General features: G+C 39.7%; 1 long non-coding RNA gene across 4 annotated transcripts in view; it reads left to right on the top strand.

Annotated features, from left to right (window-relative positions):
• The window catches only part of LOC149985498 (uncharacterized), a 208440-nt gene that overhangs the window by 136900 nt on the left and 44757 nt on the right, over positions 1-26783 (top strand). The window contains exons 3-4 of one of the 4 annotated variants that reach the window (XR_016494926.1): positions 12976-13166; positions 15511-16983. The exons of 1 other annotated variant lie outside the window; for it this stretch is intronic. This is a non-coding gene — a long non-coding RNA (uncharacterized LOC149985498). Of the gene's footprint in view, positions 1-2566; positions 2604-12975; positions 13167-15510; positions 16984-26783 lie in introns of those variants that run through there. 2 more of the 4 variants (XR_016494933.1, XR_016494934.1) reach the window with 2 other exon arrangements.

The following is a 26783-nucleotide window of genomic DNA, read 5'->3' as shown; positions in this document are numbered from 1 at the left end:
CACATCAAACATCTCCAATCCAAAGTTAAATCTAGAATTGGCTTCCTATTTCGCAACAAAGCATCCTTCACTCATGCTGCCAAACATACCCTTGTAAAACTGACCATCCTACCGATCCTCGACTTCAGCGATGTCATTTACAAAATAGCCTCCAATACCCTACTCAATAAATTGGATGCAGTCTATCACAGTGCCATCCGTTTTGTCAACAAAGCCCCATATACTACCCACCACTGCGACCTGTACACTCTCGTTGGCTGGCCCTCGCTTCATACTCGTCGCCAAACCCACTGGCTCCAGGTCATATACAAGAGCCTGCTAGGTTAAGTCCCCCCTTATCTCAGCTCGCAGGTCACCATAGCAGCACCCACCTGTGGCACGTGCTCCATCATGTATATATATCTCTCTGGTCACCCCCAAAACCAATTCTTCCTTTGGCCGCCTCTCCTTCCAGTTCTCTGCTGCCAATGACTGGAACGAACTACAAGAATCTCTGAAACTGGAAACACTTATCTCCCTCACTAGCTTTAAGCACCAGCTGTCAGAGCAGCTCACAGATTACTGCACCTGTACATAGCCCATCTATAATTTAGCCCAAACAACTACCTCTCCCCCTACCGTATTTTTTTTAGCTCCTTTGCACCCAATTATTTATATCTCTACTTTGCACATTCTTCCACTGAAAATCTACCATTCCAATTTTTACTTGCTATATTGTATTTACTTCGCCACCATGGCCTTTTTTTGCCTTTACCTCCCTTATCTCACCTCATTTGCTCACATTGTATATAGACTTATTTTTCTACTGTATTAATGACTATATGTTTGTTTTACTCCATGTATAACTCTGTGTTGTTGTATGTGTCGAACTGCTTTGCTTTATCTTGGCCAGGTCACAATTGTAAATGAGAACTTGTTCTCAACTTGCCTACCTGGTTAAATAAAGGTGAAATAAATAAATAAATAAAATAAATAAATGTTGCTTCAATACATCCACATAATTTTAATATACTCATGATGCCATCTATTTTGTGAAGTGCACCAGTCCCTCCTACAGCAAAGCACCCCCACAACATGATGCTGCCAATCCCGTGCTTCACGGTTGGGATGGTGTTCTTTGGCTTGCAAGCCTCCCCCTTTTTCCTCCGAACATAACGATGGTCATTCTGGGCAGAGAGTTCTATTTTTGTTTCATCAGACCAGAGGACATTTCTCAAAAAAGTACAATCTTTGTCCCCATGTGCAGTTGCAAACTGTAGTCTGGCTTTTTTATGGCGGTTTTGGAGCAGTGGCTTCTTCCTTGCTAAACGGCCTTTCAGGTTATGTCGATATAGGACTTGTTTAACTGTGGATATAGATACTTTTTTACCTGTTTCCTCCAGCATCTTCACAAGGTCCTTTGCATCATTCTGGGATTGATTTGCACTTTTTACACCTAAGTACTTTCAACTCTAGGAGACAGAACGAATCTCCTTCCTCAGCGTCATGACAGCTGCGTGGTCCCATGGTGTTTATACTTGCGTACTATTGTTTGTACAGATGAATGTGGTACTTTCAGTCGTTTGGATATTTCTCACAGGGATGAACCAGACTTATGGAGGTCTACATTTTTTTTATGAGATCTTGACTGATTTCTTTTGATTTTCCCATGATGTCAAGCAAAAAGGCTGAGTTTGAAGGTAACCCTTGAAATATATTCATAGGTATACCTCCAATTGACTCAAATGATGTCAATTAGTCTATCAGAAGCTTCTAAAGCCATGCCATTATGTATTTTTCCAAGCTGTTTAAAAATTAAAGGCACAGTCAACTTAGTGTATGTAAACTTCAGTGCCACTGGAATTGTGATACAGTGAAATCTAACTTCTTATGGCTGCAGGGGCAGTATTGAGTAACTTGGATGAAAGGTGTCCAGAGGTGCCCAGAGTAAACGGCCTGCTCCTCAGTCCCAGTTGCTAATATATGCATAGTATTATTAATATTGGATAGAAAACACTCTGAAGTTTCTAAAACTGTTTGAATGATGTCTGTGAGTATTTCAGAACTCATATGGCATGCAAAAACCTGAGAAGAAATCCAAACAGGAAGTGGGAAATCTGAGGTTGGTCGATTTTCAACCCAGCCCCTATTGAATACACATTGAGATATGGACAAAGTTGCACTTCCTAGGGCTTCCACTCGATGTCAACCGTCTTTAGAAACTTGAATGAGGCATCTGTGTTGTGGAGCCGGATGGGAGCTCTTTGAGTCAGTGGTCTGGCAGAGAGCCAGGTCCTGGTCATACACATTTCACATGATAGCGACCTGCGTTCCATGGCTTCTCTACAGACATAGGAATTCTCCGGTTGGAACTTTATTGAAGATTTATGATAACAACATCCTAAAGATTGATTCTATACTTAGTTTGACAAGTTTCTTCAACCTGTAATATAACTTTTTGAAGTTTTCGTCCGACTGGACCTGCACGAGTGTTTGGATTTGTGTATTAAACGCGCTAACAAAAGTAGCTACTTGGACATAAATAATGGACATTATCGAACTAATCAAGCATTTAATGTGGAACTAGGATTCCTGGGAGTGCATTCTGATGAAGATCGTCAAAGGTAAGGGAATATTTATAATGTGATTTCTGTTGACTTCAACATGGCGTATAATTGTATTTATTTTCTGAGCGCCATCTCAGATTATTGCATAGTTTGCTTTTTCCGTTAATTTAAAAAACATCTGACACAGTGGTTGCATTAAGGAGAGGTATATCTATATTTCCATATCTAACAATTGTATTTATCAACATTTATAATGAGTATTTCTATAAAATGGTGTGGCTCTCTGCAATATCACTGGATGTTTTTGGAACTAGTGAATGTAACGCGCCAATGTATACTGAGATTTCTTTATATAAATATGAACTTTATCAAACAAAACATACATGTATTGTGTAAGTATGAGTGTCATCTGATGAAGATCATCAAAGGTTAGTGATTCATTTTATCTTTATTTGTGCTTCTTGTGACTCCTCTGGCTGGATATTTTCTATGAGTTGGTGGTGACCTAACATTAATCGTTTGTGGTGCTTTCGCTGTAAAGCCTATTTGAAATCGTACACTGTGGTGGGATTAACAACAAGATTACCTTTTAAACGGTATAAAATACATGTACGTTTGAGGAATTCTAATTATGAGATTTCTGTTGTTTTGAATTTGGCGCCCTGCACTTTCACTGGCTGTTGTCATATCGATCTCGTTAACGGGATTGCAGCCCTAAGAAGTTTTTAAGTGAAATAATCTGTCCGTAAATAATGTTTGAAAAATTACTTGTGTCATGCACAAAGTAGATGTCCTAACCGACTTGCCAAAAATATAGTTTGTTAACAAGAAATTTGTGGAGTGGTTGAAAAACTAGTTTTAATGACTCCAACCTAAGTATGTATGTAAACTTCCGACTTCAACTGTAAATAACAAAATGTACACGTACTGATTTAACACCTTTTTTGGGTAGGTACAAAACTACCTTCATACTTCCATTCATTTTTTAAACCAGTAGAGGTTACCCTTAGACTAGTCCCTTGACACTTGTGGGGTACACAGAGAACACCATCTTTTTGTAGGTCAAACCGTTTGGACGCTAAAGACGTTTATATGTGAAGACTGAATTTCGGGATGTCTCGTGGTCTGACAAACACAATTCTATGTCTACCACTACTCTACCACCTCAGATGCGGAATATATCTCCATCTTAAACTGACATATTCTTATGGGGATTATTGTATTGAGTTACTTAGATTGACGCACCGGTGCATCAATCGACTCTGGGGTGTTAAAATGGAATTGAACATGAGGTTTTTACTCTCTGTTACAAATATATTCACAGCCAAGAGATCAGTCTTTGTCAGAAGTAATCTAATTTCCTGCTCACCATGGCGACTGAATGACATGGGAGGTGTGGAATATATTTAGGAGTGTGGGATGAAGCAAGGGAAAAGTGAAATGGTTCACTACTGTGCATCCCTCTTCAGCCTTACCCAGTATAGAGAAGATAATGCCGTTTTACCATAAGTGCTAGAACAGCCTAGGCCTACCTGTTAGCTGAAAAGGCGGGAGATATTACAGTACAACAACAAACTCACTACTTCTACTGGGTGATATGTGGATAAATTAGTAAATTAATGTTACAGTGTCCTTGTGCATGTTACCTCTGCTGTGACAATTTGTTATCTATCACCAACAGCTATGTAACTGCCCTGTTGCTGTGCTCTTTCCCTCTCTCTCAGACACATTTAACCAGAGCTCCTCAGTTGCTCTACCTCCCTTTCCTCTGTCTCTGCCGTCTAAAAATAGCCTGGATTACCCCTGAATATCCACATAATTTTGTAGAGTCAAGGGATGTGGAGAGTCAAGGGATTTCAGTTTTCTATTGAGCCTCCCATACTGCTCACACAGGCATATTCCTGGGCTTCTATATGATTGGATTTGTATTCCCCTCTCATTTGGGACCATGTCTAGTATAGTGTAGTGCAGCCTGCATGTTTCAATGTGCTGACTACTGACACTCACGCTGTAGCTACAGTAGGACATCTGCCAGTGTCCTCAAGCCTGTGCATGACTCTAAAGCAGGGGACTTGCTTGGATTTGTAATTAATGAGCTCAGGTAATAGTTGCCATCTGGGGGTGTTCTTGGCAGGTACATAGAGACTCTTGTTGGTGACCAGATGCAGTGGCTCAACCCTCGCTTTCCCACCTAATTCCTCTTTCTTTTACAAACAGAGCAATGTAAATAGAGCTTAGCCATTATTCCTTTAATATCCACTGTTCTCGCTCTCCACAGCCCCAAAAGAAGGTGAAACATTGCAATTACAGGAAAATCTATGTGCTTTATCATTGTGGTACAGGGTATACTTATGAGGTTGTTCATGCTTTAGACACCACACTGAGTGAATGTGAAAGATGCAGAACGTACCCTAGAACCTTTAACACAAGGGACCCTAACGCTACCTGAGAACAGCTTCATTCAATTATAGGAGAGGTTGCACAGAGAGAGAGGACACAAAAACGGAATGCCGCTGATGCCACCAGCCAGCAATCATAGTGATGTACTTAAAATAACGCCACGCTGTTTGACGTTCAAAAGTTCAATAACCTGGACAAGAGGCATTCCAATTAAGCATTTTCCCCCATTAGTGCAATGTGTTCTGAAATGTGTTTTAAGGAGAAGGCTAATCATATTATTATTTTAATCTGCGGTTTATCAAATCTCCATTGCAGGAACACAGAGACAGAATGGAAGAAATGTCTGACAGTAAGAATTGAGATATTACTAACACATGGGTTTTTGGCCAGAGGATTGTTTAGCTTTAAATGATGTGAAATTGGAAAAATGACCTTGGAAGGACCTGGATAAAGGAACATTCGCAGGAAACCTGGCCAAACTGTACATCCCTGTGGAAACATTTTGGATTCGGTTTAGTCTAATCGGGTTACCTTGGTAAAAATAAATATACTCGCAGAGTAGGACATGGCTCCATGAATGTTCACACAACATCAGTATTAGCCAGCATTCGCAAATTGTACTGCCATCCTGTCATTGCTATTCATTCAGGAGTCTCTTCATTCAGTTTAATCCAGTTGAGTCCTCTTTTCACAACAGAAACAGTCCGCCTCAAAATAACTATCAGAAAACACAACAAAACATGGCCTATTCTATGCATGTACTGCTTCTTGAATTCACGCAGCTAAATCCTCATGCAATATTCTCTTTTCCAAAGTGAAACACACAATGCACTGTTAATTTTAATCTGTTGTTCGGTTTAATAACCTGACTTTGACATCTGATCCCGCTTTGATATACTCATCCTGGGTCCAGTCAGAAAGGTAACACATGTTTGCGGACACAGGCTGCTCCGTCTGCATATGTTGAGTGTCCGTTTCTATCTGGTACTTGTTCCGTGTCCAGCCATGTGTCACGCAGTGTTGGCCATGCAGGTGACACACAAGGGACACACTGGAACGATATAGCACAGGCTACACTGTTTCAGCAAAGTAAATTACCTCAAAAAAGTGAGAAAAACATGTCATAAAAACAATCCAATCATTGGCAGGGAGATTCATTGAAATAGTAATGGCAACTGATAATTGCGTAAATAATTATTCTGCCGCCCCTGGGGCATTGAGTTTGTTCTGTAAGCCTAACAGACTGTGACAAGATCAAGTGGATACGAGCTCCTTTTTCACCTCCAGCGGAGGAGCATGGGAGAGAACTGTGTTCTCGTCTTGGCCTTGCTTTAGGTTCTCACTCTATCTCCTATCCATCTCTCTCCATCCAGGCAGATAAGTGAAGTGGCACGCGATGCCAAAGAAAATGTAGGGTTACTTGCCTAACGCCGGTTCTACGATAATAGAAGTGATATGTCTCACATTGGGATCCAATCGGCGGATCACTGGGCTCGAAGATCCAATCACACAACATCTGTTGGAGAGAGACAGGTCGAGTGTGAATGAGGTGAGCCCCTCTCCTATAAGGTGCCACTTGCCCACCCACTGGTCCTTCTCAAGCATGCCTCTCTTCTTTGCGCTCTAGCGAGACATCTCATTCCTATTATCATAGAACCCAAGAAACCCTGTTCTATTTCAAATACTTGCTTTGATGTCTCACATTGGGATATGGCCAACACCCATATTGCAGACATGCTCGCCAAAGCCAGGGTAGTCCCAAAAGCATCACCTCTCAAAGGCTCCGACACTGAGGACAGTATGTGCCAACTAAGGTGCAGTGACTTCCAGTTGATAAAACTTCATACGAGTACGAGGGTTGGCCAAACATTTCACCTCGCAAATCTCTTGTAAAGAGATTACTTTGAACTGTGCCCAATAGGTAGCCATACCTCTGGTGGAATGAGTCCTCAGGCCCTTCGGGGGCTGTAATCCCTTGCTAATATAAGCCAATATAATAGCCTCCACTATCCAATGGGATAGCCATTAACGAAAGAGTGGCCCACCCTTACAGGGGGGTGCCCAAGACATATTTGGTCCCCCATAGCCATATTCTCATTCTATCGCAGTAGATGCACAAAGCTCATAATGGAAATAAACGGTGGAGATGATCTTCTTTCAAAAAAAGTGAATGGTGTCACGTGGAAAGCCATAAGGTGAGGCAATTGTAATTGGTGCTGACCTTAGGCATAAAGGCCGGTTGGGTAACAATATTGCCTTGGATAACCCCGGGGAACACTGTAGGCGTGAATGGTGGACTGAGAGTGCATGCAGCACCCCCACTCGCTTTGTGGATGTAGGGCAATCAGCAAAGCCATCTTGAAGGAGAGATATTTCAACTTCACGCTTTGCAGTGGCTCAAAAGGTTGCTGTGAAATTGCCTCAATCACAATAGATGGTTCCCAAGATAGGGCTAAAGGCTTGGAGACTGGGTGTAAGCTATGCACTCCCTTCATGAAACGACAGAGGGTGTTTACCAACCGTGTTTTTGTCGAAGCCTATATGGATAGGCAGAGATAGCCGCAATATAGACTTTAACAGCCCTCTTTCCAAAAGGTCCTGCAAGAAGCATAACGCCTTGGACACAGAGCATTGTTAAGGAATTAACTGCTTTTGGTCACACCAATTCTCAAAAACACACCACTTGTTTCCATACAGTGAGAGTGTAGAAGGGGCTCTTGCACTCTGGATAGTCTCAATGACTCCGAGAGGCAAGCCTGTCATTCATATGTATCCTCTTATGGGCCAGGCCCAGAGGGCCATGGTTTCTGGGTGAGGGTGGAAAATCTCACTTTACCCGGGCCAAAAGATCCCTGCATAACGGTAGTTGCCAGTGCTCGTTGTAAAGGAGGAGAATCTCCACTAACCAGAGCTTTCCTGGCCATCGAGGGGCTACCAAGGTGAGGGATAATCCTTGTTCCCTTACTCTGTTCAGAGTAGGGAGAATCAAGCATAGAGGAGTAAATGAGTAGACGCATAGGGACGTATTGGAGCGCAACGCTTTCAAAACATGAGGCACTTCCGTATTTGATTTTTCTCAGGCATTCGCCTGCAATATCTGTTCTGTTATACTCACAGAGATTATTTTTACAGTTTTGGAAACTTTAGAGTGTTTTCTGTCCCAAGCTGTCAATTATATGCATATTCTAGCATCTTGTCCTGACAAAATATCCTGTTTACTACGGGAACGTTATTTTTGCAAAAATGAAAATACTGCCCCCTAGTCACAGAAGTTTAAGTAAAAATACTTTAAAGTTCTACTTAAGTAGTTACTTGGGGTATCTGTGCTTTACTTTACAATTTATATTTTGGACAACTTTTACTTTTCCTTCACTACATTCCAAAAGAAAACTTTTAACTCCAGTTTCCCTGACACCCAAAATAACTCATTACATGTTTAATGCTTAGCAGGACAGGAAAATTGTCAAATTCACACACTTATCAAGAGAACAGCCCTGGTCATCACAAACCCATGTTTTGCTTGTAAAGGATATCTGACTGTTGGAGTGTGCCCCTTGCTATCTGTAAATAAATAAAAAACAAGAAAATGGTGCTGTATGATTTGCTTAATGTAAGGAAATATATATTTTTAAATTACTTTTACATTGATACTTAAGTATATTTTAGCAATTACATATGTAAAACCAAATAGTTTTAGCCTCAAGTATTATATTACAGGGTGACTTTCACTTTTACTTGAGTCATTTTCTATTAACCTCTGCGCACGAAACCCGCTAGTGGGCTGAAATTCCACAACATACGGTGATCGCTACATAAATAGTCATATTAAACATTCATGAAAATACAAGTGTCTCACATGTATCGAAAGCCTAAAATCTTGCTAATCCAACTGCATTGTCAGATTTTAAAAAAGGATTTACTGCGAAAGAATACGATGCGATTATCTGAGGATAGAGCCCCATAAAAAAATAACTATTTCAACCAGCACAGGCTAACAAAATCACAAACTGCATTAAAATAAATTGTTTGCCTTTGACGATCTTCGTCTGTTTGCAATCCCAATGCTCATTGTTACACAATGAATGATCTTTGGTTTGATAAAATACATTTTTATAGCCTAACATGAAACATTTTGTGAACCGCTTGTGTCGTGAATTCCGTCTCATTCCATTTTCGACGACACATTCGAGGGTAAATACCCACACAAAACGTGACTTTTCCAGTCATGTTTGGTTTCATTGCAATCAACTGGTTTGTTTGTAACTCAACCAAACCTGATGGGCCATTTCGCGGGACGTATTGACTGAAAGAAACTGATTTGAAAACAACAAGTAATGACATCACTGTGCACCATTGATATGACCACTGTTTCGTTGATGGACTGTATTTTAACCCAATGACCACTGATCGTCTTGAACTCTAGCTGGGTAGATAGCCAATGAGCTGAGGTAAACGGCAATATGCAATGGTTATGTATTGGAAGACCAACCCATGTAGTAAACTCCGGCGTAAAGAGAGTCATTCGCTGTTGAAGTTTTATATCGGAAGGAGCTACGCATATTACGCACAGCATTGTTTGCTAAACGCGCAGATTCAGCTGTTTATATATCAATCAGTATGGCGACTAAGTCAGGGATAGCTAAATCGAAGTCCAGATGTACAGGTGTACACACAATTTTAGAAGAAATTGATCGGAAAAGTGAGACAGAGATTGTTGTAGGACGATTAATTTAGCGATTCCCAAGTGGAGGAATATTTTTTTGAACGGAGAGGACATGTTTTGGACTGGTAAGTTCTTGTCATGCTTATGCTCTTGTTTGAAATTAATAATCTAAAATATTATGTGATTTTATTTTTATTTTAGAAGCAATATATAAAAATGTAATGTAAATTAAATGTGAGATGCGGGTGTCTGCCACCCCACCCCAACCCACATGAAATAGCCTATTTGAAGCTGTTGAGGGGAGGGCCGGCCCACAACAATGGCCAAAGTTAAATGGAGACAGTAGATACAGCTGGTCTGTTGTAATATAATAAAGACAGTATTATAAAGACTGGTTCCTCTCTAGGTTTCTTCCTCGGTTTTGGCCTTTCATCTGGAGTTTTTCCTAGCCACCGTGCTTCTACACCGGCATTGCTTGCTGTTTGGGGTTTTAGGCTGGGTAACTAACTGTACAGCACTTTGAGATATTAGCTGATGTACGAAGGGCTATATAAATTGATTTGATTTGATAGAGGACTGAGGGTCTTCCAAATATTGAAAGTGTGTAAATAGTTACCCATGTTATTTATTAAATTTATATTTTCTCAATTTTCGGGGGGGGGGGGGTTAGACTACCATTTTGGCATTTTGTATATAGTTATTTGTTTCAAAATGTATACCTTCACCAATTTGGCCACTTGGGTACATTTGGGCTACTTGTGTGGGACACCTGCGTGACTTCATGATAAATGTCATGTAGCACACTCATTTTGGAAGTTATCATTCTGAAACTTTGCACAAGTACTGTTGCCCTCTTATATGTTTCACTGAAATTGTCCCCATCATCCCATCTGAATGTTTGTTTTATCTTGTTCATTTTAAAGATGATGATACAACAATAAAAATTAAAAACCTATTTTTTTCATTGTATTATCTAAATAAGATCTATTGTGTTATATTCTCCTACATTCAATTCACATTTACTCAAACTTCAGAGTGTCAGGGTGTTTTCTTTCATTAACTGTGGTCTGTGCTGAAAGTAGCCCATCACTTTTTCCAACTGTTCTGACGATAGCATCTGATAAATTCAGGGCATCAATGTGGTTGTGAAAAGTAGCAATACTTTTTTAGTTCTCGGTGGCTAACAGTATATCTTTCAAAAACAGCGTGGAAGAAAGGACTATTAACATATACTGAACAGCTCACGTTATAGACAGAAGCATGCTACATGGCAGACTAATTCAAACTCATCCCCCGGCATGTCCAGCCCATCCATTATCTCAGCTAATCATGGCTAGTGGGAAGGTTCTGTAACGGGTTGAGTGACTGGTTGCCGGGAAGTCAGGCGCAGGAGAGCAGAGATGGGTGATAACAGGAGAACTTTAATATACATCCTGGCCCAAAGGCACAGGCGAGGCAGCACAAAGCACAACCACGGTAACATGAACCTGATTAAACAAAACAAACTAACCTAGGTTTGAAACAAACCTAGCGCAAGCCAGCCTGTAGCGTAACACCCTCACAAAGAACAATTCCACACACAGACATGGGGGAAACAAAGGGTAATATACATTTAGTCTGATGAGGGAATGTGAACCAGGTGTGCGGGAAAACAAGACAAAACAAATGGAAAATGAAAGGTGGAGAAGCTATGGCTAGAAGACCGGTGACGTCGACCGCCGAACTCCGCCCGAACAAGGAGAGGGACCGACTTGTCGTGACAGGTTCCTGTCTTTTTCAGTGGCTAAACCAACTAGGCTCCTAATTTAACAATTGTTTGTTATTCATGCACATGAAAGTTCACGTGTTCCAGAAGGCATTTCTTCCCCCAAAAAGTCTGTTTACTTTCAAATGCTTCTCCTGTGAAGATGTGACATGTGACATACGCTTATTTTTCTGAAATGAGTCACATTTACACTAAACACTGGGACAAAGCAAAAGCACAGAGCTCAAAGCAGTGGACAACAATCATTCTTAATCCTGAGATTGAATGTGTCATACTGCACATCACAACTCTGACTAACATACCTAAATTACTTTTCCCTTTCCTGGAACCACCATAATCATGTGTGACAGTGGACGTGGAAGGCTGCATTAGCCCACATTCTAACCTGCCAGATAAATGCAAAGTAAATGACGTACAGGAAAACCCACAGAGGCTTTCCATGGTGGGCTACAGACTAGCGGTTTATAGATTTACAGTGTCTACTCCCCAACCCTACTCCCACACTTGCTTCTGGAGACCATCAATTCCTCTTTTAAATGTACTATTTTCAAAATAAACAGCTATTTATTAACAAGCTATGTGGTACAACAACAGCCCAAATAAATAAAACATGTTTATGGTTTGATGCTGCTGCCAGTTATTTTTATTTTATTCCAAATAACATCTGTGTTGAAGAGAAAATCTCAGATGAAATCACAATGGAATTAGGATGATCACATTGACATCAAGCAGAAGGAAATATATATATTTATTCCACTCAGAGCGCAGATACATCATTTGTATGATCATTAATGATGGAAGCTAATCAACTGCTTTGAAGGACCACATGTTTCCTTGATAAAACATAATTTGACAACACATTTCAATGAGATAGTTGTGGCATTTCAATTTCAATGATATCAGTGCTGTGTCCTGAAATGTTGCATAATGGGTTTACCTCAAAAGTACAGTAGCTACGTAACAGTTTCTCCAGATAAGCAACAGACCTCACATAAAGATACACTTTATATTCAATGATAGCAGTCATCGTACTCTATAAGATGTCAATTAAATGTCCATTGCTAATTGTAACCAAAATAAGATCAATAGTTATCCCAAACCAAATGCTAAATTTGGCCAACTACAGTAGTGTTTAAAAATAAATTAAACTAACATTAGGGATTTAATGGGGAGTCTGTCTGTCGGTGGGCAACAGGGCATTAGGTGCGATTTTTTTGGGGGAAGGATATTTATGAAACATATGGCTCAGATTTCTACTGACATCTGATGGCTCATTTAAAATATGTCAGAGGACACAATGTGACAGTGACTCGTTCATCTGACACTCGAGGCGATGCATAGTGTAGAGACATGGGAGAGAGGAGACGAGGACGGTGGCTACTCCTCTCCTTCCTCTGACCCTGAATGTCCCATAGCCCCCATCCCTCAAATGATTGTCATTTCTCATAGGGTAGAGGGTTAACAAATGGACTAATTTAGCTTATTTTTAAAATCTAGTGGCCAATGTCGATGTCCACGACTTTTAATTAGCATTAAAAAATATTTATAAAAATATATTTAAGCTATTTTTTTTTTTGCATGGGCTGCATTTCAACCCACAGCATCCGCCGATGTCGGCCTCCTAACTGCGTGGTGGAAGATGGCAACGCTACAGCAGTGTTTGTCAGACCAGAAGACATCCAAGACATCTTAGCCCAAACGGTTGAGGATAAAAACTAGTTCTAAAGAGCGGAGACTCATGAACACAAATGTGTCCTCCGACACCCACAAGCTTCATTGGATTCGTCTCAAGGTAACTCGGTAACGACTGGTAAAACATTTATCAAAATGAATAGGATTTTTTGGGACAATCTTTTTTTCTAAAGCTTTCCTATATCTCTCAGATGCCTTTCAGCCATCTCAAACAGTACTTCCTTTTGATGTATTTTTTGACTATCTACTTTGCCATGTGTGAATGTGTTATTCAATGCGTTTCTATGGGTTAAATTCAATGCACAGAACACTTGGAAAATTCAGTCTCCTTGATTTTGATCACATTTTGTAACATTACAGTCTTATTCTAATATGTATAAAAAAAATATCATCATCAAACGAATATATAAATACAGTTGAAGTCGGACGTTTACATACACTTAGGTTGGAGTCATTAAAACTCGTTTTTCAACCACTCCACAAATTTCTTGTTAACAAACTGTAGTTTTGGCAAGTCGGTTAGGACATCTACTTTGTGCATGACACAAGATTAGAGACAGACTATTTCACTTATAATTCACTGTATCACAATTCCAGTGGGTCAGAAGTTTAAATACACTAAGTTGACTGTGCCTTTAAACAGCTTGGAAAATTCCATAAAATTATGTCATGGCTTTAGAAGCTTCTGATAGACTGATTGACATAATTTGAGTCAATTGGAGGTGTACCTGTGGATGTATTTCAAGGTCAACCTTCAAACTCAGTGCCTCTTTGCTTTACATCATGTGGAAATCAAAAGAAATCAGCCAAGACCTCAGAAAAAAATTGTAGACCTCCACAAATCTGGTTCATCCTTGGGAGCAAATTTCAAATTCCTGAAGGTACCACGTTCATCTGAACAAACAATAGTACGCAAGTATAAACACCATGGGACCACGCAGCCGTCATACCGCTCAGGAAGGAGACGCATTATGTCTCCTAGAGATGAACGTACTTTGGTGCGAAAAGTGCAACAGCAAAGTACCTTGTGAAGATGCTGGAGGAAGCAGGTGCAAAAGTATCTATATCCACAGTAAAACGAGTCCTATATCGACACAACCTGAAAGGCCGCTCAGCAAGGAAGAAGCCACTGCTCCAAAACCCGCAATAAAAAAGCCAGACTACGGTTTGCAACTGCACATGGGGACAAAGATCGTACTTTTTGAGAAATGTCCTCTGGTCTGATGAAACAAAAATAGAACTATTTGGCCATAATGACCATCAATATGTTTGGAGGAAAAAGGGGTAGGCTTGCAATCCGAAGAACACCATCCCAACCATGAAGCACGGGGGTGGCAGCATCATGTTGTGGGGGTGCTTTGCTGCAGGAGGGACGGGTGCACTTCACAAAATAGATGGCATCATGAAGTAGGAAAATTATATATTGATTATATTGAAGCAACATCTCAAGACATCATTTAGGAAGTTAAAGCTTGGTAACAAATGGGTCTTCCAAATAGACAATGACCCCAAGCATACTTCCACAGTTGTGGAAAAATGGCTTAAGGACAACAAAGTCAAGGTATTGGAGTGGCCATCACAACGCCCTGACCTCAATCCCATAGAAAATGTGTGTGCAGAACTGAAAAGGCGCTCGCGAGCAAGGAGGCATCCAAACCTGACTCAGTTACACCAGCTCTGTCAGGAAGAATGGGCCAAAATTCAACCAATTTATTGTGGGAAGCTTGTGGAAGGCAACCCGAAACGTTTGACCCAAGTTAAGCAATTTAAAAGGCAATGATACCAAATACTAATTGAGTGTATGTAAACTTCTGACTCACTAGAAATGTGATGAAAGAATTAAAAGCTGAAATAAATCATTCCCTCAAATATTATTCTGACATTTCACATTCTTAAAATAAAGTGTTGATCCTAACTGACATAAGATAATTTTTAGTAGGATTAAATGTAAGGAATTGTTTAAAACTGAGTTTAAATGTATTCTGGCTAAGGTGTATGTAAACTTCTCACTTCAATTGTGTATATATATATATATATATATATATATATATATATATATATATATATATATTTACTGGTTCTTATATAGCTAACACTAAGAATTCTTAGTCATGGCTGGTTCCACCCCTCCCTTGCAGATCAGTGGGTATTAGAAGCCATCTTTGTGCACATCTCGTGGTTATCTGCACCTGGTGTTGTTTTAACCCAACCCCGGCTTAGTTTCCCAAACAAAATAAATATTTGGAACAATGACGTATTGTTCTACTCCTAAACTGTTTCTAGTAAAACCCATGTCCTTGACCATATGCTCAGATTAGCTGCAGGGAGCTAGAGTGGAGACCATAGAAACTCAGCATTAGTAGAACAGAAGTGTCTTACTATTTTTTAAGTATTAACTATTAATATCAAACAAATCAGATAAACAGGTAATTTTTATCTCACAGCACACAGCCAGGACAACGCAGGAGTGGCTTCGGGACAAGTCTCTGAATATCCTTGAGTGGCCCAGCCAGAGCCTGGACTTGAACCCAATCGAACATCTCTGGAGAGACCTGAACATAGCTGTGCAGGGACATTCCACATCTAACCTGACAGAGCTACAGGGAAGAATGGGAGAAACTCCCAAAAATACAGTTCTGCCAAGCTTGTAGTGTCATACAGGAATACAAAAGGCTGTAATCGCTGCCAAAGGTGCTTCAAGAAAGTACTGAGTAAAGGGTCTAAATACGTATGATTATTTACATAATTTTGTAAATACACCCAGCGTTAAAACCCTCAGTGTTGTTCATGAACCGAAAACTGCACTATACTACAATGCCATCTGTTGTTCTTCAGCCATCAGGTGTTTGGTGTATCTCTTATTAGCATGCCTGTCAAGTTCAATGTGTCTAACAGCTACAGAGTGCAGGTTAGTCCATAATAAACTAATAGGAGAGCACTAAAGGATTTAGTTAGAGGTTCTATTTATGCTTGAGTGCATATCTTTAATTATAAAACTATTGTGGTTTGTGGTAAAGAGTGTGCATTATGTAGATTTTTTTGTTTGCATAACTCCTCTTCACATTAACATAACGCTCTTAAAATTCTGAGCTAAGTATTTTAAATGCACATATTTTGAGTGAATACATGAATACCAGGTCAGAGTCTGATGACAGGGCTTCTCAATGAGGGGGTGTTGAATTGGAAGGGGAGGAGAGAACAAGACTAAGGGGGTGGCACACCGGTCAGATCTAAGCCTTTTTGATAATTCCTCAGGGTCCTAACCATTAGGCCACCCCCCTCTCTCTCCATCCCTTCCTCCCCTTGTTAAATAAATGAGGAGAGGCTCATTTTTACTCCACTGCCTTCAAGAGCTCAGGCACAACAGTCCGAAAAGCAGAGATGTCTGAGGTGGCAGATGAAGAGGACATATCAAAGTGCTGAATGAAGGGGACGCAAAATACAGTACATCTGCCCAAAGGCAAGGATCACTCACTTTCTGGGTATCACTGGCACTGAAGCCTTTTGATATAGTGTTAGATGACAGCTATTTTGTAAAGGTTTGTTTTTGGGGGCTGAGTTTAACCATGGTCTTGCAAAGCTGTGTTTGTTTAAGATTAACTTCAACCCAGGCCAATCTGAGCACCTATCTGAGCACCATCAATTAGCCTAAACTTTCCCTGAAGGCCCTTGTGAATGTACAAACTCCAAGCAGACAACGCTCCCCAACACCCGCAGTTTTCATTAATGAAAAAGGTTGTTTTTCGTGTTTGTTTGTAAAATTGTAAAACAATTTACATTTCAACTTGGTACATGGGCAAAAGTGCAGCAGTAATGTGAATAGCAGAATATTACAGATGACAGATTTTAAATCCTGCATTATCCATCATAGCACATTAAATTGAAGTACGTCTGAGGAAATCAGAAACCCCCACTGACCTATCGGGCGTTTTTCTGTGTAAGCCCCCCATTGACATGCAAATAATTGTGTGTGAGTGTCCGTTTCCAGCAAAGGCAGGCTGAGACAATGCTGATTTTCCCAAAAGAGTTAGCTCTGATTCATACTTCACATGAACCTGATGAATCAAAAAGTCTTATAGGATTCCAATAAAAATAATCTTATTAGAATCCAATAGAAATTCTTCTAAGGTTTTTTTTTAACTTATCCTATAGGCAGCCTCACAAAACTTCCATCATACATTCTAGAATTTAAATATAATGTAGGATAGGTTTCAAAATCTGATAGGATTTTTCTATTGGATTCTTGTATTGCAATATAGGATATAATTCCATAGAACTGGTTCCAATTATTTAATAATAATTAGACCGAATTCCATAGGACTGGCTCCAATTCTTTAATAATTATTGAAGATTATTTGCGCTCATTTCCTGTACATGGACAATATGTGTCACTGCATTACACACATTTTGACCAAATCAAATTGAGGGTAGTTACACATGATTTGTTTTTACCTCAGATTAGTGTTTTTTGAGTTATGTTAGTTTCAACAGCGCATACAACCTAATTTCGCACTTACCAATATGGGTGATTAATTTGTTGTTGCTTGTTGTTTTTGGTGCAAATGCAGTTTATAATGTCCTCATTTGAAAAATAAGTAATATTATTACTACTATGGCATATGTATGTGTAAGTATTTCATTTTATGTTTTCAATATATCACAAACTGTTTATTGATTATTGATTTGGACACTTCAAAATGGTGTTTTGAGATTGGGCTATTTATCAGAAGTTATTGTCAACAGGAAGCAGCAACATAATCATTTTAAACATATGTTTTAGGAATATGAATGGAACTTTCAACATACATTTTCATTAGTAGGCTACTTAACTTGTCCAAAAACAAGATGAGATTGATTTATTTTGATGATCTACCAGAAATAATAAAAATGTTTTTGACTTGCACATACAGTATACTTAGCTTTTTCAAAGAAGAAAAAAATCTAATCTGCTATAAAAGTACAGTGACACAAAAACAACATACCTTTATTTATCAGGTAAGTTGAATGAGAACACAATCTAATTTACAGCAACAACCTGGGGAATAGCAACAGAATAAACCAGTTGTAAACTGGGAATGATTAGGTGGCCATGATACCAGGATTAACACCCCTACACTTCTACAACAAGTGCCATGGGATCTTAGTGACCACAGAGAGTCAAGACACCTATTTAACATCCCATCTGAAATACAACACCCTACACAGGACAATGTCCCCAATCATTGTCCTGGGGCATTGGGATATTTGGACTTGTGGAAAGGGTGTCTCCTACTGGCCCTCCAACTCCACTTCCAGCAGCATCTGGTCTCCCATCCAGGGACTGACCAGGACCTGGATGGGAGACCAGCTTCAGAAGCAAGCCAGCAGTTGGATGTAGGGGGGTATACTGCTGGTACAAATGTCTGCGTTGGCCGGGAAACAAACTCGGGTCAACTGCTTGGACGCCAGCTACGCTCACCACTATACGGCTAACACAATCAGCTACAACAGCTACAACTTAGCTAGTCAGCTGACAGGCAAAATGTGTCTAACAGTAGCTTCTAAAACATTGACAAGTTCGTCAGGAAACATAAGGAAACAAATACCATTCTTGCATTAATGCAAGTGAAGGATAATAATGTTAGAAAACTAGAGATTCTATGCAGAGCCACAGGCGGTGAGCTGAACTTGGTAGTTAATTAACATTGCAAGCCTGCACTAGCTGAGATGTCATCAGTCACTTTTAAAGTGACAGGTTTTCTTAAAGGTGATTAAAAAACTCAAATGAATATAGGTCTCTTGTTTCCGATCAATGAAAATGCTGTAATTAATGTTGTTATATTGTACTCTAACTTGTGACAACAAACTATAATTTATTAGGTTCGATTAAGAAAAAAAGTTCTGATAGGATTCTGATTGGGGTGACAAAAAAGATTTATCAACAACCTATAGTATCCAATTGGATTACTTTTGATTCCCAATAGGATTCTGAAACAGGTGACACTACATCCTACCGGACTGTAAGAATCAAAATCCTATAGTATTGTGAGATATAAATTGGGTCGTGGCTCGGCATACCTTAGAGGAGTTTTATGTCTACCCATAATCCTCTGGGTCTATTTTAACCATCTGATTACAGAAGGTATGATCTATTCAGGGCCTCAATTCAATACCTTTTGCTTTTCTATGTTTGTTCAGGTCTGTGTGAAATAGTGATAACCTATGTGGTTGCATATCTTAGCTGTACTTTTATCTTATTTTTCTATATAAAAGTGAAATTAAATAAATCTTATTTTCCTAAAGATGGTAAAGAATTTGAATAAAAAGTTATAAAAAAAATGATTTATTTGGTCAAAGATCTGTCTGAAAAGAATCTGCCCTACACATTATGTAGAATGGCGCAGCAGTGGATAGCAGCCGTCTTACAGGCTCCTGACAAATGCTGCTATTTTGTGTGTTTTTAGGTTTACGCAGATCAAAACTTTTTTTGTACATAATGTCTCCACCATCATTTCCTTTGACCGAAAAATGCTACTGGACAACCTCGATTTGGATGAGAATTTCTACTTCAACAAGTCTGCAACTCTGGACGTTCTGCATACTCCGGACCAGGCCCTAATCTCTGGGAAGCGAAAGAGGAAGCGGCAGCGAAAGAGAGGGAAGCGAGCCAGCATCCTACGCCGGCAAGCAAATGGATTGTCATTGCCCTCTGTTCTATTGGCAAACGTGCAATCACTGGAGAACAAAATGCATGAGCTCCATTTAAGAATATCTGGGATTTGGGATTAAATATCTGGGATTTTAGAATATCAATGGGATTTGAAACACTTTTTCTCTGAGTCTTGGTTGAATGACAATATGGATATACAGTACATCTCGCTGGTTTTTCTGTGCATCATCAAGACCGGATTGCAGACTCGTGTAAAATGAAGGGAGGAGGGGTTTTCAGTCAGGGAAGAATGGCACCGGAGGAGATAGTTGCCGCTTTACATGCTCCTAACCAACTGTGCTATTTTGTTCGTTTTTTCACGTTGTTTGTAATTTATTTTTTGACGGATATACTTCTGGACATCAGAACAGCGATTACACCCCACGAACTAGAATAAACTTTTTCCTTTAATGAGTCCGGCGTGAAGGATATACTGCTTTTCCGGGAACAGGCACTAATCCCGGTAATTTGCGTGAAGAGAAGACAGAGGAAAAGGTGGCAAAGGTCGAGATGCCTTCTGTGACTTCTTAGGCAAGCAAGTTAACCTCTTGAAACTAAAGGGGCACTATTTTTATTTTTGGAAAAATAACGTTCCCAAAGTAAACCGCCTATTTCTCAAGACCAGATGCTAGAATATGCATTTAATTGACAGCTTAGGATAGAAAACACTCTAAAGTTTCCAAAACTGTCAAAATATTGTCTGTGAGTATAACATAACTGATATTGCAGGTGAAACCCTGAGGGAAATCCAATCAGGAGTGTCTCTTCTTTTGAAACCGTTGTGTTCCTATGCACCCCTATTGGCCATTGAAAGGGACATCAACCAGATTTATTTTTCTATGTATTCCCTAAGGTGTCCATAGCATTTCAAATCAAATCAAATACACATGGTTAGCAGATGTTAATGCGAGTGTAGTGAAATGCTTGTGCTTCTAGTTCCGACAATGCAGTAATAACCAACGAGTATTCTAACCTAACCATTCCAAAACGACCACCTTATACACACAAGTGTAAAGGGATAAAGAATATGTACATAAAGATATATGAATGAGTGATGGTACAGAACGGCATAGGCAAGATGCAGTAGATGGTATCGAGTACAGTATATACATATGAGATGAGTAATGTACGGTATGTAAACAAAGTGGCATAGTTTAAAGTGGCTAGTGATACATGTATTACATAAAGATGCAGTAGATGATACAGAGTACAGTATATACATATACATATGAGATGAGTAATGTAGGGTATGTAAACATTATATTAAGTAGCATTGTTTAAAGTGGCTAGTGATATATTTTACATCAATTTCCATCAATTCCTATTATTAAAAGTGGCTGGAGTTGAGTCAGTGTGTTGGCAGCAGCCACTCAATGTTAGTGGTGGCTGTTTAAACCTCTTAGAGCCCCTCCCCCCCCTACTTAGTGCAATTTCCGCCTGAAGACATACCCACATCTAACAGCCTGTAGCCCAGGCACAGAACCAAGGATATGCATATTCTTGGTATCATTTGAAAGAAAACACTCTGAAGTTTGTAGAAATGTGAATTGAATGTAGGAGAATATAACACCATAGATCTGGTTTAGATAAAACAGTGAAAAAAAACATGCATTTTTATTTTTTATTTTTGTATCATCATCTTTAACTTCTTGGATATAGGGGGCGCTATTAAAATTTTTGGATGAAAAACGTTCCCGTTTTAAACAAGATATTTTGTCACGAAAAGATGATCGACTATGCATATAATTGACAGCTTTGGAAAGAAAACACTCTGACGTTTCCAAAACTGCAAAGATATTGTCTGTGAGTGCCACAGAACTGATGTTACAGAAAAAACCCAGATAAAAAAACAATCAGGAAGTGCAGCATTTTTTGAAACCGCCTCATGGCAATGACTCCTTATATGGCTGTGGAGGAGCTAGGAGACAGCTTACCTTTTCCACGTTTTCCCCAAGGTGTCTGCAGCATTGTGACGTATTTGTAGGCATATCATTGGAAGATTGACCATAAGACACTACATCTACCAGGTGGTCGCTTGGTGTCCTCCGTCGCAATTATTGCGTAATCTCCAGCTGCAGTGTTTTTCCGTTTGCCTCGGATGAGAAACCGACTGCCAGGAATGATTTTTCATCAAATAGAATTGTGAAAAACACCTTGAGGATTGATTCTAAACAACGTTTGCCATGTTTCTGTCGATATTATGGAGCTAATTTTGAAAAAGTTTGGCGTTGTGTTGACTGCATTTTCATTTTTTTTTCTTAGCCAAACGTGATGAACAAAACGGAGCTATTTCTCTTACACAAATAATATTTTTGGAAAAAATGAACATTTGCTATCTAACTGAGAGTCTCGTCATTGAAAACATCCGAAGTTCTTCAAAGGTAAATTATTTTATTTGAATGCTTTTCTTGTTTTTGTGAAAATGTTGCCTGCTGAATGCTAGGCTTAATGCTATGCTAGGCTATCAATACTCTTACACAAATGCTTGTGTAGCTTTGGTTAAAGCATATTTTGAAAATCTGAGATGACAGTGTTGTTAACAAAAGGCTAAGCTTGTGTTTCAATACATTTATTTCATTTCATTTGCGATTTTCATGAATAGTTAACGTTGCGTTATGGTAATGAGCTTGAGGCTATGATTACGCTCCCGGATACGGGATTGCTCGACGCTAGAGGTTAAAATGAACAAGATAAAACAAACATTCAGATAGGATGATGTGGACAATTTCAGTGAAAAATATGAGGGCAACAGTACTTTTGCAAAGTTTCAGAATGATAACTACCAAAATGAGTGTGCTACATGACATTTATCATGAAGGTGTCCCACACAAGTAGCCCAAATGCACCCAAGTGGCCAAATAACTATTTTCAAAATACCAAAATGGTTTTCTAACACACCCCACCCCCAAAAATTGAGAAAAATAAATGACAATTTTTTTTTGGGGGGGGGATATAATTATTGATAAAAAAATATGAACACATATATATATATATATACACATTTACAAAATAACGTGGTTAACTATTTACACACTTTCAATATTTGGATAACCCTCAGTCCTCTATCAAATCAAATCTATTTATATAGCCCCAGCCTAAAACCCCAAACAGCAAGCAATGCAGGTGTAGAAGCACGGTGGCTTGGAAAAACTCCCTAGAAAGGCAAAATCCTAGGAAGAAACCTAGAGAGGAACACCTATGAGGGGTGGCCAGTCCTCTTCTGGCTGTGCCGGGTGGAGATCACAGTGGTTGTAGAGGGTGCAACAGGACAGCACCTCAAGATTAAAAATGTAGGGTTCCATAGCCGCAGGCAGAACAGTTGAAACTGGAACAGCAGCAAGGCCAGGTGGACTGGGGACAGCAAGGAGTCATCATGCCAGGTAGTCCTGACGCATGGTCCTAGGGCTCAGGTCCGAGAGAGAGAAAGAGAGAATTAGAGAGAGCATACTTAAAATTCACACAGGACACCGGATAAGACTCCCATTCGGAGTCAGTGTCACTGTGAAAGAAAATGTAAAGTTAGAACAGTTTCACATATGAGCCCTGTATCAACAGGTATAATAAACATATATATATATAGAGAGAGAGAGTTGAAGGTTGAAGGTTGACTATATTAGGTTGAATATATTATTATATTATTATTACCAGCTAGATCTACTGTCTCTTTTATATTATGACATTTCAGCTAGATCTACTGTCTCTATTATATTATGACATACCAGCTAGATCTACTGTCTTTATTATACTACAACAGACCAGCTGTATCTACTGTCTCCATTTCATTTTGGCCATTGTTGTGGGCCTGCCCTCCCCTCAACAGCCTCAAATAGGCTATTTCATGTGGGTTGTGGTGGGGCGGCAGACACCCGCATCTCACATTTCATGACATTACATGTTTATATATTGCTTCTAAAATGTAAAAAAAATCACAAATAATATTTTATATTATTAATTTCAAACAAGGGCATTAGCATGATAAGAATTTACCAGTCCAAAACTATGTCCTCTCCCGTTCAAAAAATATTCCTCCACAATCGCTATATGAATCGTCCTACAACAATCTCTGTCTCACTTTCCCAATCAATTTATTCTAAAATTGCGTGTACATCTGTATATCTAGACTTAGATTTAGCTTTCCCTGACTTAGTCGCCAAACTGATTGATATATAAACAGCTGAATCTGCGCGTTTACCAAACAATGCAGTAGGTAATATGTGTTTCTCCTTCCGGTATTAAACTTCAATAGCGAATGACTGTTTACGCTGGAGCTTACTACATGGGTTGGTCTTGCAACACATAAACGTGACCTATTGCCATTTACCTCAGCTCATTGGCTATCTACCCAGCTAGATTTCAAGACGATCAGTGGTCATTGGGTTAAAAGACAGTCAATCAACGAAACAGCGGGCAAATCATTGGTGCACAGTGATGTCATTACTTGTTGTCTTCAAATCGTTTTCTTTCAGTCAATACGTCCCGCGAAATGGCCCATCACATTTGATTGTGTTATAAACAAACCAGTTGATTGCAATGAAACCAAACATGACAGGAAAAGTCACGTTCTGTGTGAGTTATTTACCTGGAATGTGTCGTCGAAAATGGAATGAGACGGAATTCACGAAACAAGCGGTTCACAAAATGTTTCGTGTTAGACTATAAAAACGGATTTTATCGAACAAAAGATAATTCATTGTGTAACAATGAGCATTGGAATTGCAAACAGACGAAGATCGTCAAAGGTAAATTATTTATTTTAATGCAGTTTGTGATTATGTTACGCCTGTGCTCGTTAAAATTTTTGTTTTTTATGGGGCTCTATGCTCAGATAATCGCATCGTATTCTTTCGCAGTAAATCCTTTTTTAAATCTGACAACGCAGATGGATTAGCAAGATTCTAGGCTTTTGATACATGTGAGACACTTATATTTTCATGAATGTTTAATATGACTATTTATGTAGCGATCACCGTATGTTGTGGAATTTCAGCCTGCTAGCGGGTTCCGTGCGCAGAGACGTTAACATTCTGATGGCCTTGAGATAGAAGCTATTTTTCAGTCTCTTGGTCCCTGCTTTGATGCACCTGTACTGACCTCGCATTCTGGATGATAGCGGGGTGAACAGGCAGTGGCTCGGGTGGTTGTTGTCCTTGATGATCTTTATGGCCTTCCTGTGACATCGGGTGGTGTTAGGTGTCCTGGAGGGCAGGTAGTTTGCCCCCGGTGATGCATTGTGCAGACCTCACTACCCTCTGGAGAGCCTTACGGTTGTGGGTGAAGCAGTTGCTGTACCAGGCGGTGATACAGCCCGACAGGATGCTTTCGATTGTGCATCTGTAGAAGTTTGTGAGTGCTTTTGGTGACAAGCCAAATTTCTTCAGCCTCCTGAGGTTGAAGAGGCGCTGCTACGCCTTGTTCACAACGCTGTCTGTGTGGGAGAACCAATTCAGCTTGTCTGTGATGTGTTTTGATGTAGTTTCACGCCTTTAAGTTGAAGAATGAGCATAAACGACTACATTGCGTAAGTGGCCAGCTGAGGGCTCTCAGTCTGATTCTTAAGTAAAAGACAGAGGTCGTCATTTTTCCTCTCGCTCCTACTGAAAAGCCAATTGATATATTATCGAATTGATATTTGAAAAACACATTGAGAATTGATTATAAAAAACGTTTGCCATGTTTCTGTCGATATTATGGATATAATTTGGAATTTTTTCTGCGTTGTCGTGACCGATATTTCAGGTGGATTTCTCAACATAACGTGAACAACACACGGAGTTATTTTGGGTATAAAAATAATCTTTATGGAACAAAAGGAACATTTGCTGTCTAACTGGGAGTCTAGTGAGTGAAAACATCCGAAGATCATCAATGGTAAACAATTTAATTTGATTGCTTTTCTGATTTTCGTGACCAAGCTTCCTGCTGCTAGCTGGACATAATGCTATGCTAGGCTATCGATAAACGTACACAAACGCTTGTCTTGCTTTGGCTGTAAAGCATAATTTCAAAATCTGAGATGACAGGGTGATTAACAGAAAGCTAAACTGTGTTTCACTATATTCATCTTGTGATTTCATGAATATTAATTTTTTCTAGTAAGATTTTTTGTCCGTTGCGTTATGCTAATTAGTGTAGTTGATGAAAATTCTCCCGGATCCGGGAGGGGTAGTTCTAAGAAGTTAAATTGCCTATCTGCCAATATTGTTTAATGTCTGCTAAAGTGACCCCCCTTCTCCCTCCCTTCTGGTCGCTGTTAAATCTGGTCTAAATCTGCACTTGAGAGTAAAAGGAAGGCTCTTGAACCCCAGGCTTAATGACACAAATTGGATTTCAAATGAATTCCTATTTTACAAAGTTTTAAAGCGTATGTATTATTTACTTTGGAATCAATAAGCGTTCCATTTCTTTGAGGGGGTGGGGGGTTTACAGTGGTTGCTCCACTAAAAGTTTTGTGATTATGCTGCAGACCACACCGCTCACGTCGCATGCGCGAGCATTGAAAAATACATTTAAGCATACATGTTATTCAATTATTGCACCCAAACTGCTCATGCGCACCAACAAGCATATGCGTTGCCAAGCGCTAAAATGGAAGTAATTTCTATTTGTGATGCTGAACACGGTGCAAGTCCTGCCTCTCCCATCTCCTCATTGGTTTATAAAAGCAGATTCCCACGTGCCATCTCCTCAATGGTTTTACCAACGTGGGTGATGGAAAGATGAACTGAAAGATGAACTGAGTTTGGTCGGTCGTCGTGGTAACTATGAAAGTTAGATGACAATCACTATATAAAGTCCAAAGAAGAAAAAGCCTGGAAAGAGGAGAGGTGACTAGAAAGAATTTGGTTGACCGTTCTCCAGCTGTATCCCCTGAAAGCGTGCAAGGTTCAAGGAACGAGGGCAGAGGACACGGGATGGTCCGCAGAGCCGCGCACAGAAGACAAACCCTGCCTGTGGGGAAAGGAGGGGGGGTGGCCACCCTGGCACACTGGGTAGCACAGAGCAACACTTTAAGGGAAGTTGCACTAATAA

This window comes from Oncorhynchus mykiss, chromosome 1 (genome assembly GCF_057628025.1).
Source record: "Oncorhynchus mykiss isolate SJ-2025 chromosome 1, ASM5762802v1, whole genome shotgun sequence".
NCBI lineage: Eukaryota > Metazoa > Chordata > Actinopteri > Salmoniformes > Salmonidae > Oncorhynchus > Oncorhynchus mykiss.
This window is presented reverse-complemented; position numbering and strand designations above follow the sequence as displayed.